Consider the following 11517-nt stretch of genomic DNA (forward strand, 5'->3'; position numbering starts at 1 on the left):
GTGGATTCATGTGAAAGTAATTCAATTCAATTCAAAGATACTTTATTGATCCCCGAGGAGAAATTAGAATTCCAGTACAACCCATCCAAACATACATCATGACACAAGACAAGGGGGGACGGGTCACCGAGGCTTTGCTGCCCACTCACAGGCGCTGCCCTTGCTAGATGAGAAAAGAGGCCACATTAGGTAAGTAGAGGGAAAAAAATCATATTTCACACCTTATTCTTAGCAGGATACAGTTTGAGATTGCAAAAAACCTCAGCACAAAGAAGCAACAAGTTTACAAAACATCATGCCGGGAACGGTGAAGGTGGTGTGTGGGGGTGCATATGTTTATCTTGAGCATGTGTGTGTGTGCAAGTAAGTCCATGAAGCACTGTCACAGAGGCCATTGTCCTTGATGGTACGTTGGAAGGTTCGTCAACCGGCCACAAAGTTCTGAGCAGGTCCACAGATGTCCTCAGGGAAGAGAGGGGGCAGAGGGAGCATAGCGTCATGTTTACATAACTTCCAGGAGAAGTTGAAGATAGCCAGCCATCAAGGCCATGCAGGGAAGCCAGATTCAGAAAAACAATAATTATTTGGGTTAGGCTGACTCTTAGTTTTCCGTCAGCCTTGAGAGTCTCGCTGGTGCTTCTCAAAGGCGAATCCAAACAGCCAAATTCCTGGTCTTTTGCCAGATCCGAGCGAACGACTTTCTCCAAGATTTATCCCATTTCACCCCTGAGTCCAGGAACCGCAACCTGCCTGCAATCCGGTGTAAGGATCACATCCAGTCTGCGATTCAGCTCACGTAACATCTCAGTCTGAGTGCTGATCGCCCTGAAGATCCCATCATACATGCCAGGCAGCCTTACAATTGCCAGAACAGCTGCTGACATTCTCCGAATTTCTCAGTAACAGATGCAACAGATGCAATATACGATATGAACACGTTACTCATGATACCACCTCTTAGGTTATCTGTTGCCTGTTTTAGATGAGCCAGCTGCTATAAAATGGATGTATTTGCACCCCCATTGCTGCTCTGCCTGTGTACCAAATTACCTCTAAATTGATAGAGCATCTACCCAGAAGCATTTAGGGAGTTAAAGTGTTTTTGACAAATGGTAGCACCTTTGAAAAATACTTGCTAATCCAAAGGGAGAAGCATATGACTCTAACAACCACTCTAAAACCAAATGGATTAATGAAGTGCATGAAACTGAGACAAAGATTAATAAGAACGATTATTAATTATAGTTACAGGTAAAACCTGCCTGTAGGCTGACAATAATTGTGACTGGGTTAACCTTTGTCTTTTGAACATTTTTTGGAGCCAAAAAAACATGGATGCTGCTTTGTTTTGACTATAAAATACAGCAGAATCAACGCATTTAATGCACAAGATGATAAAACCAAATAAAACAACAAATCATGTGTTAGGCAAAAACCTCTCATGTCCATTAAGTTTCTGGTTCCATTGAACAATGTCTGGTGAGACTATAAAAAAGTCTGTGACCATATACTATGAATTTATCTTAAAAAAGTAACAGTTTCTGCAGACTGTTTCTGTCAAACAACAAAAAGGATCTAAACAAGGCTGTGTTCAGGTTTCTATTAACAACAGTAGACAAGTGTATCTAACTAAAGATGCAAAACTGTCTCTTTTTTTTGGAGGAACCCTTGAGACCTGGTATTCAAGAAACTGGTGCTAAGAAACTGAGTTAGTAAGTAACAAATCTGATCTCCCATGGTAGGGTCTCCCATGGCAAACAGGTTCTAGGTGATGGGTCAGACAAAGAATGGTTCAAGAACCCCTCATGAAAAACACAATATCGAGGCACGTGACGTCGCCCGGTACGGCGGAGCCGGGGTCCCACCCTGGAGCCAGGCCTGGGGTCGGGACTCGTCGGAGAGCGCCTGGTGGCCGGGTTGCTCCTCGCGGGACCCGGCCGGGCCAAGCCCGAACGAGAGACGCGAGGCCATCCCCCAGTGGGCCCACCACCTGCAGGGGGAACCGTGAGGGACCGGTGCAAAGAGGATTGGGTGGCGGACGAAGGTGGAGACCTCAACGGCCCGATCCCCGGATGCTTAGGCTGGCTCTAGGGATGTGGAATGTCACCTCGCTGGGGGGGAAGGAGCCTGAGCTTGTGCGGGAGGTCGAGAGATATCGACTAGAAATAGTCGGGCTCGCCTCCACGCACAGCGTGGGCTCTGGAACCCATCTCCTTGAGAGGGGTTGGACTCTCTTCTACTCTGGAGTGGCCCACGGGGAGAGGCGGCGGGCTGGTGTGGGTTTGCTTGTTGCCCCCCAGCTCAGCCGTCTCGTGTTGGGGTTTACCCCAGTGGATGAGTGGTTGTATCCCTGCGCCTTCGGGTTGGGGAGAGGTCTCTGACTATCATTTCAGCCTACGGGCCGAGTGGTAGTGCAGAGTACCCTGCCTTCTTGGCGTCCCTGTCGGGGGTGCTGGATAGTGCCCCTCCCGGGGACTCCATTATTCTGCTGGGGGACTTCAACGCCCACGTGGGGAACGGCAGTGACACCTGGAGAGGCATGATCGGGAGGAATGGCCTCCCCGATCTGAATCCGAGTGGTGTTTTGTTATTGGACTTCTGTGCTAGTCACGGATTGTCCATAACGAACACCATGTTCAAACATAAGGGTGTCCATCAGTGCACTTGGCACCAGGACACCCTAGGCAGGAGGTCGATGATCGACTTTGTTGTCGTATCATCAGACCTTCGGCCGCATGTTTTGGATACTCGGGTGAAGAGAGGGGCTGAGCTGTCCACTGATCATCACCTGGTGGTGAGTTGGATCCGCTGGAGGAGGAGAAAGCCGGACAGACTCGGCAGGCCCAAGCGCATAGTGAGGGTCTGCTGGGAACGCCTGGCGGAGCCCTCGGCCAGGGATGTATTCAACTCCCACCTCCGGGAGAGCTTCGACCAGATCCCGGGGGATGTTGGAGACATAGAGTCCGAGTGGACCATGTTCTCTGCATCTATTGTCGATGCTGCTGCCCATAGCTGCGGCCGTAAGGTCTGCGGTGCCTGTCGTGGCGGCAATCCCAGAACCTGGTGGTGGACACCGGCAGTAAGGGATGCAGTTAAGCTGAAGAAGGAGTCCTATCGGCTGTGGTTGGCTTGTGGGACTCCTGAGGCGGCTGACGGGTACCGTGAGGCCAAGCGTGCTGCGGCCCGGGCTGTGGCAGAGGCAAAAACTCGGGCCTGGGAAGAGTTTGGTGAGGCCATGGAGAAGGACTACCGGTTGGCCTCGAAGCGATTCTGGCAAACCGTCCGGCGCCTCAGGAGGGGGAAGCAGTGTTTTGCCAACATTGTTTATAGTGGGGGCGGGAGACTGCTGACCTTGACTGAGGACATTATCGGGCGGTGGAAGGAGTACTTCGAGGATCTCCTCAATCCTGCCATCACGCATTCCGTGGTGGAAACAGAGGCTGGGGACTCGGGGTTGGACTCTTTCATCACCCAGGCTGAAGTCACCGAGGTGGTTAAAAAGCTCCGCGGTGGCAAGGCTTCGGGGGTGGATGAGATCCGCCCTGAGTACCTCAAGTGTCTGGATGTTGTAGGGCTGTCATGGTTGACACGCCTCTTCAACATTGCGTGGCGGTCGGGGACAGTGCCTCTGGACTGGCAGACTGGGGTGGTGGTCCCCCTTTATAAGAAGGGGGACCGGAGGGTGTGTTCCAACTACAGGGGGATCACACTCCTCAGCCTCCCTGGTAAGGCCTACGCCAGGGTATTGGAGAGGAGAGTCCGACCGATAGTCGAACCTCGGCTTCAGGAGGAACAGTGTGGTTTTCGTCCCAGCCGTGGAACACTGACCAGCTCTATACCCTCTACAGGGTGCTCGAGGGTTCATGGGAGTTTGCCCAACCGGTTCACATGTGTTTTGTGGACCTGGAGAAGGCATTCGACTGTGTCCCTCGTGATGCCCTGTGGGGGGTGCTCCAGGAGTATGGAATCGGGGGTCCTTTACTAGGGGCCATCCGGTCCCTGTACGAGCGGAGCAGGAGTTTGGTCCGCATTGCCGGCACTAAGTCGGACCTGTTCCCAGTGCATGTTGGACTCCGGCAGGGCTGCCCTTTGTCGCCGGTCCTGTTCATAACTTTTATGGACAGGATTTCTAGACGCAGCCAAGGGCCGGAGGGGGTCTGGTTTGGGGACCAGTGGATTTCGTCTCTTCTTTTGCGGATGACGTGGTCCTGCTGGCCCCCTCTTGCCAAGACCTACAGCATGCGCTGTGGCGGTTTGCAGCCGAGTGTGAAGCGGCTGGGATGAGGATCAGCTCCTCCAAGTCCGAGGCCATGGTACTCGACCGGAAAATGGTGGCTTGTCCTCTTCAGGTTGGAGGGGAGTTCCTGCCTCAAGTGGAGGAGTTTAAGTATCTCGGGGTCTTGTTCACGAGTGAGGGAAGAATGGAGCGGGAGATCGACAGACGGATCGGTGCAGCTGCCACAGTAATGGGGGCGCTGTGCCGGTCCATTGTGGTGAAGAGAGAGCTGAGCCGAAAAGCAAAGCTCTCAATTGACCGGTCGGTCTACGTTCCTACCCTCACCTATGGGCATGAACTTTGGGTCATGACCGAAAGAACGAGATCACGGATACAAGCGGCTGAAATGAGCTTCCTCCGTAGGGTGGCCGGGCACTCCCTTAGAGATAGGGTGAGGAGCTCGGCCATCCGGGAGGAGCTCGGAGTAGAGCCGCTGCTCCTCCACATTGAGAGGAGCCAGTTGAGGTGGCTCGGGCATCTATACCGGATGCCTCCTGGACGCCTTCCTCGGGAGGTGTTCCAGGCACGTCCCACCGGGAGGAGGCCCAGGGGACGGCCCAGGACACGCTGGAGGGACTATGTATCTCGGCTGGCCTGGGAACGCCTTGGGCTCCCCCTGGAGGAGCTGGAGGAGGTGTCTGGAGAGAGGGACGTCTGGGCATCTCTGCTGAGTCTGCTGCCCCCGCGACCCGGTCCTGGATAAGCGGAAGACGACGAACGAACGAACGAACAAATCTGATCTCTGTCTTTTAGTATGAGTAGACAAAAATCTGAGTTTTTTAATGTTCCAACAAATTATTTCATTTAAAAGACACAGTTAAATGCCACTGAAATCTGGTGTCCGAGTACAAAACCATGGGGATTTACAACATGTTAAAATCACAAATCGTCCAGGGGCGAGAAAAAGCAATGGAAAAAAATAACAATCCAATTATTAGGTTGTTTAAAAAAATATCCAACAAGAAATTTTAGAGCTAAATTTAAAGGTTCGTCTATAAAAGCATGCTTAGGTTTTGAATGGTTGGGGTAGTTTCTGCCATCAACAGTAGCTTTTCATAAGATCAAACTCCAAATTCTGAAAATATAAGGACCAACTTACTATTAAGCACGGACCAGTTACTGATAACAATTTATACCAAAGTTTAAAAAGATTATGGTTTCAAAACTGCAAAAATCCATCTTATCCTTTTCACAGTTACAGATCCTTTTGATGAGATATCAGTAAAAATACCAGTGACCAGTTTTCTCTGGTTATATGAAGCCCTGTTGTTGCACATTGCCAATCAGCAGGAAGAAAAACTGATTGGGCTACTCAAATAATATTTAGCCCAACAAGCTATTGAAAAGTACTACTAAATTTAGTTGGTGTTATTTATATATTTTTGATCCAGGGTTAGGGTTAGGGTTGATGCTATATTATTTTAGCAGTAGCAGGAATAGCTGATGCTTTTTTAAAATTTTAAATAACAATAAGATCATGTTTTCACTTTTCAAATAAATAGTTTTTGTGGAAATATTGTAAAACCGTTGTATTTCTACTCAAAGCTATACCTTGAGGATCTCATACCTACCATCCATTTGATTTTATGAAACTATGCTATTCCCTTATTAGCCTCTAACATATGCTGATGCTTTCACCAAGTATTTTGTAATGTATGTATTTTCTAAGGGAAAAGATTAACAGTTTAAACGTCTTTATGGCTGTTGACTGAATTTAAATTGAGTATCATTTTTGCTCTGTTTAAGCTAGCTTGAGTTTTGAGCAAATTAGCCACATGATGGTCCTGTTAGCTTCTTTTTGGGCGGCCATATTTGTGTCCAGCGACGAACGTTATTCCAATGCGTCAGCGCCAGGGTACAGTCACTCAGAGAGAAATTTAAAACGAAGGCAGAAATAAGTTGTTTAAGGTAAGTTTTAGGGGTGCTTGTAAATCACAAGTGATGTCATATATTTGAGAAAAATAACAAGACACCTTAGCATTCTTCTAAAAGCGTGAAAAAGTGCATAAAGCTAGAAAAAAGTAGCAGGCCTCATGCTTTTGCATCAAAGAATCCCATCTAAAAAGACCAAAGGAGTTGTTTTGTTTTCTGAAAAAGAATACGAATATTTCTGCTATTTAGGTCTATGAACTACGATAGTTTGGCATTTTTTGAGTTAATTTCTCAGATATAAAATACCTTCTTTCAAAATGAAACCCCACATGAGCTGTAATGACGGATCTGGCCACCAGATGGCAGCATTGGGACATGATTGGGAGGACGTAAAGATATTTCACAGAATAAGTACTGACGCCATCTTGTGGCGTGGAATTTCCTCCTTTGTCAATTAATCTGCATTTTAGCAAAGATTTCAGTCTCTAGATGTCTAAAGCTGGTAGAGACATAGCCCACTCCAAAAGACTAGCAGCTGTACTTACCGCTAAAGCTGGTTCTACACAGCCAACACACTCAGGGGAGCTGAATCCCCATAAAAATACTCTGAGGTTTGTGTTTGTAGTGTGGTCAAAATGTGAAAACAGTTATAGTACTTTTGCAGGAATTATAGGTTTTTTATGTGTCCTGTCGCAGTGTTTTAGGTACACCATAGCTATACCACCATGCCAGGGTAGTTTTGCTCTACAAGAAGGATATCTCAAGACATTTGTGTGATTTATTAATTTCAGATTCAATCCAGCATCAGACTACACAGGCCACATCAGTGTTATTGTTCTGTGTTTGAATGACCTTCAACCATTTTGAGTAATTTTGTGTTGGTGTATGTGTGTGTTTGTGGGTGAACATATGTGTAGAAATAAGTGTTTGGGTTGAGTGTGTGTGTGAGTGCAGGTTTGTCACCTGTAGGTGTACATTTATAAGTGTGACAAGAGCAATAGAAGGTCTGCAATCCACAGCACCTAAGAGCAACAAAGGGCAAGTAGACCCGGCCTATTACAATTCTTTCTAATTGTTATCACTTTTTGTTTCTGCTAACTGAACACCTTTAGGATTTAAACACTGCTCCAGGAGCCTTTTCTGGTGTGCATTACAGATAAAAAAAAAAAAAAAGAGAAGGCCATGTTACCAGACTTGCTTAAGAAAGAGAGCTGCACTCTTTGGAGGAGGACTCCTTTTGTGAAACTTTGAATAGGCTCATACAATTCAGCCCTAATGGAAAGGTTTAGTGTCAGTCATTTTTGTCATAGTTGATAACTTACCTCTAGATTCTGGGATTGAGGGGGGTGTACAAAGACCTGTGACCCTGAGGTCAGAAGATCATAGGGGAGTTAGCAGAGGCCGGAGTTAGCAGAGGCCAGTCTTTAGGGGCTTCTTATTGAGTTCCTCTTTCTTCCTACAGACGCGTGGCTCACTAATTGAGGGTCCACCCCAAGTGTGAAGTCCACAATGCCAGAAGATGACTGTTGGGGTGAGCTGCAGGAGGAGAGAGATGCTGGGACTAAAAGAAAGTGAGGTGTAATTTACCCGCTCATTAGATCTAAGGAGTTACTATTTGGGTTTATTTTTGTCTTTAAAATGCCATTTTATTGTAGGACAGAGTAATTCTGATTCAACAAATCATTTAAGTAATAAATACCATAATCATTTCTTTAAAATATTTATATTAACTTTAAAAAAATAAACAAGCATATTTCTAGTATATTTAACATAAGAAAATGATTAAATGTATTTAATTGGAGACTTAAAAATCATGATTAATTAATTCCCAAAAACAGACTCTACATACTGCAACTTAAAACTGTGCACATATATTTATATTATATTGTAGATATGTTTATACTGTTTAATTTGTACTGTATTGCACCGACTACGCCAAAACAAATTCCTTGTATGTCCAAAAACGTACTTGGCAATAAAGCTTTTCTGATTCTGATTCTGATTCTGATTAAACAACATCACTCTTTTACTTTAATGGGAGTAAATCAAAAGGAGAACCTTTTTGTTCTATTTTTAGAGGTTATTTTTCCTGTTTATAGACTGAGAATTAAAGTGTGAGGACTTTGAGATTCTTTGTTAGAAACAGAAAATATTCTCTGGCTTTAACAAAATTAGCTGTAAAAACCAACTAACTAGATCCTGCCCGCCTGCATAATGAAAAGACAAAAGGCCTGAGAAGAGGCTGAAAAGGCGTGCCAAGCTGGCTGGGAACCTCAGCAACCAGCATTACCCACAACCCCTCACCCCAACGTTGCCGCCCGCTCGAACACAAACAACCTTTGTTGCTTTGCCCACTTGTGAATTCCATTTTGGGGGTAAAAAAGCTGTTTTTGGTGTTTGTATTAGGTATTAGCAGTCTCCCTCTTCCTCTAGTTTCAACACAACTATAAGCTGAGGTTTACTCTCAATGAAAAGCAGGCTGTGTACTGTGGAAAATGTAGACTTTTACATATATAAAGCTCCTGTAGGGGTTAAATATGTTATAATTAATTATTTTCTTTTACCGCCTCAGTGCTTAACTGCTTTTAAAGAAACCTGTAAACTCCAATGTGTTAAGAAAATGTGCTCTGACTATAGTGAGGATGTTGTAACCATAAATAGGATCTATTTTCATTATTTGGTGATTATGTCACTAAATAGACTTATTCTATTTTAAATTCACAAATTCTGGTTAAATAATTTTAGAAACTGTTGCCAGTGGTCGGAATTAGCCAATCTGGCTTTGAGCAGTGATCTGCAGGTCATCTACTGAAAACTTTCTCTTTTATAGTCTGTCATTGCATCAACAAACATTTTCTTCTCCTTTAGAAAAAAAAATAGATAAAGGTATGCAGGTAAAAATACCAAGATTCCAATGCAATGTTGCATCTCAGCAACATTTATTAGCAGAAAATAGCCCAAATCATCTCTTACTTGGTAGGTTGCTATTATCAAACTTCAAAATTTAGGTCAGGAAATGATCATTTTGATCTTCCTTGGGATTTTTAAAAAACCTTCTAATGGTTGTCAATGATTTTGAGTACCTACATACCAAAAATAATCTTATTTGATACATTAACGGATTCTTTACTGACCCCCCAAAGATTTGGTGTCTGGCAGTGCCAAGCAAGACAAAGGGGAGGGGCAGGGCTGCAATATGTAATGCTTTAAACAGCAGAAAAACCCCTGCCATTCCTCTGAAAGCACTTTCAACCATAGGAAAAGTAGAACAGGAAAAAGAAACGTAGTTTTTAATGAGTAACTTTAAAGCCTCTGTATGCTGTGTTGGTAGCTGGCTCTAGCCCAGGTTAGATACCTGTGCTTTAATAAATGAAGGGGGATGATTCAAATTGCTACCTCTATTAAGGAGCCTGTGGCACAATATTTATTTATGGCTAAAGTGTTTTTGTTGTTGGACAACAAATTATTTTATGTGATTTGTAGTCATTAGAAATCAGAATTGGAAATTGTTATCAACCGACTGGTGCATCTCTGTTTACGTTTGCTTGTATCATCACAAAAACATGTTTAAAACCTATGAGAAATGATATAATTTCTAACTCATATTTACCATAATATTTACAGTGATATTTTATATTAAACTTTAATGATTCTTTTACTGTTTACCTGACAGTGAATTATTGCTTTTTGATGTTTCTATTTTCTCTTTTTCTGCAACATATCTTGTCAGAATAAACTGGTAGGTAAAACTATACCTTACACCAGCAAAGAGTGCCTTTAAAATCAGCCAAATGGCAGCGGAGCCACAATCATTTAAACCTTATGAGTGGGTATCATGTAACGTCTTGCAGTCGATTAGGAGGCCCATAGTTTTCTTTATGAAAGATACTGCAGCTCTACACAGATGAATCAGTGTTTTGTCACCAATAAAAGAAGAGTTTCCTGCAGTCAGTAGCTTTGGGAAAGGTCATCTACCCCAAAGCTTTATTTGCTCTCAAAATTAATCTTGTCGTTAACAAAACATCAAAAATATTTTTTTGTATTCAATTTAAATTTTAGTCTTTTTCAGCAGAGAGTAATGATCTAATAATTAAAAAAGAAAGTGAGTTTTGGCACAAAAGCTGCAGATTTTATGCATGCTTGCATATCACTGTGATTTTCCTCTGTAGTTGCAGAACTGCACAGGTCCAGCAGGGGGCACTCTGGCCTGGAGGTGAAAGCGACTTCGCATGAATCAGGTCTTTTCAAAATTCAGGTATTTCTGCTCATGTGACTTGTGTGTGTGTGGGGGGGGGGGGGGGGGGGGGGGAAGACTTGTTGTGACTTGTGTTCATGTTTTATGTAGCTGTTATTCTAACAGCCGCTGACTTCATATGAAACCACAACTAAATGTTGATATTGAGTCAAACTTTCCCATGTGAGTGATGCTGCGTTGTAACACCAGGGTTTCATTTTTCAGCTAGAGAACAGATTTAAACCAAAAGGTAGAGGAAATGTGACGTTCTTCAAAGATTGGATTTTAAATGACTTAAAAGTGCAAATTAATACAGTTTCCACCACAATCTGTAAAAACTGACATTGCAGAATCATATTCCTCTCATCCAGCTGCCTTATAATCGACATGTTATCTCATTCATGTTTGTATTTTGTACTGATTTTGAGCAACAAGGACAGAAAGTCATTTGTTTCTACCAGTTAAGCAGACATGTCTGTCAAACTCATTTAAATAAACTGTGTCCTGACAATGTTAGAACCACCACTGAGTGTGTGTGTTTTCTTAACGTGCTGCTGCGAAACATTAACATGTGAAAGCTTGGAGTTCCTGTGAACTTATTCGACCTCTGACCTCTCCTCTGTCTCTCAGATAACAAATAGCTGCAGCTGGGGCGGAGGCTTACAGGTCGGTTCTCACCCACAGACTCCAGACTGGGACACGTCTACTCACAAGTTGCTCTAAGTGGGTAAGAATAAGTGGTTATTATAAGAATAAGTGGTTATTATAAGAATAAGTGGTTATTATAAGTGATTCTGACTTGTTTTGATCATTACTGACTTTTTCAGACACGGTGAAAAGAAAGTACACCCTCTTGTCAATTCTAGGGTTTTAAAGTTCATAGTGACTTGCAAACATATTCACACCTCTGGTTATGTTACAACCAGAACCCTCACTGTATTTTATTTGGGATTCTGTAACAGACAGCACAAAGAAGGCCGTAATTGTAAACTGAAGTGTTTTTATGTTAAACTTCTATGGGGTGAATTTGTGTTCATTCCCTCTTTGCCCTAAATAATATCCAGTGCCTTAGTCAACTGAGTTCACTGGAGTGTAATTGAATCTCAGTATATATCCGGTTGTTCTGTGATGGCCT

The 11517-nt window shown here is 43.9% G+C and overlaps 1 long non-coding RNA gene across 1 annotated transcript; it reads left to right on the top strand.

Annotated features, from left to right (window-relative positions):
• The first annotated feature begins 7671 nt into the window (after window positions 1-7671).
• On the top strand, window positions 7672-11110 carry LOC124879094. The gene is made up of 3 exons (XR_007040952.1): window positions 7672-7719; window positions 10318-10403; window positions 11013-11110. It is a non-coding gene; the product is annotated as an uncharacterized LOC124879094 (long non-coding RNA).
• The last annotated feature ends 407 nt before the right edge of the window (window positions 11111-11517 follow it).

This window comes from Girardinichthys multiradiatus, chromosome 13, assembly GCF_021462225.1.
Source record: "Girardinichthys multiradiatus isolate DD_20200921_A chromosome 13, DD_fGirMul_XY1, whole genome shotgun sequence".
NCBI lineage: Eukaryota > Metazoa > Chordata > Actinopteri > Cyprinodontiformes > Goodeidae > Girardinichthys > Girardinichthys multiradiatus.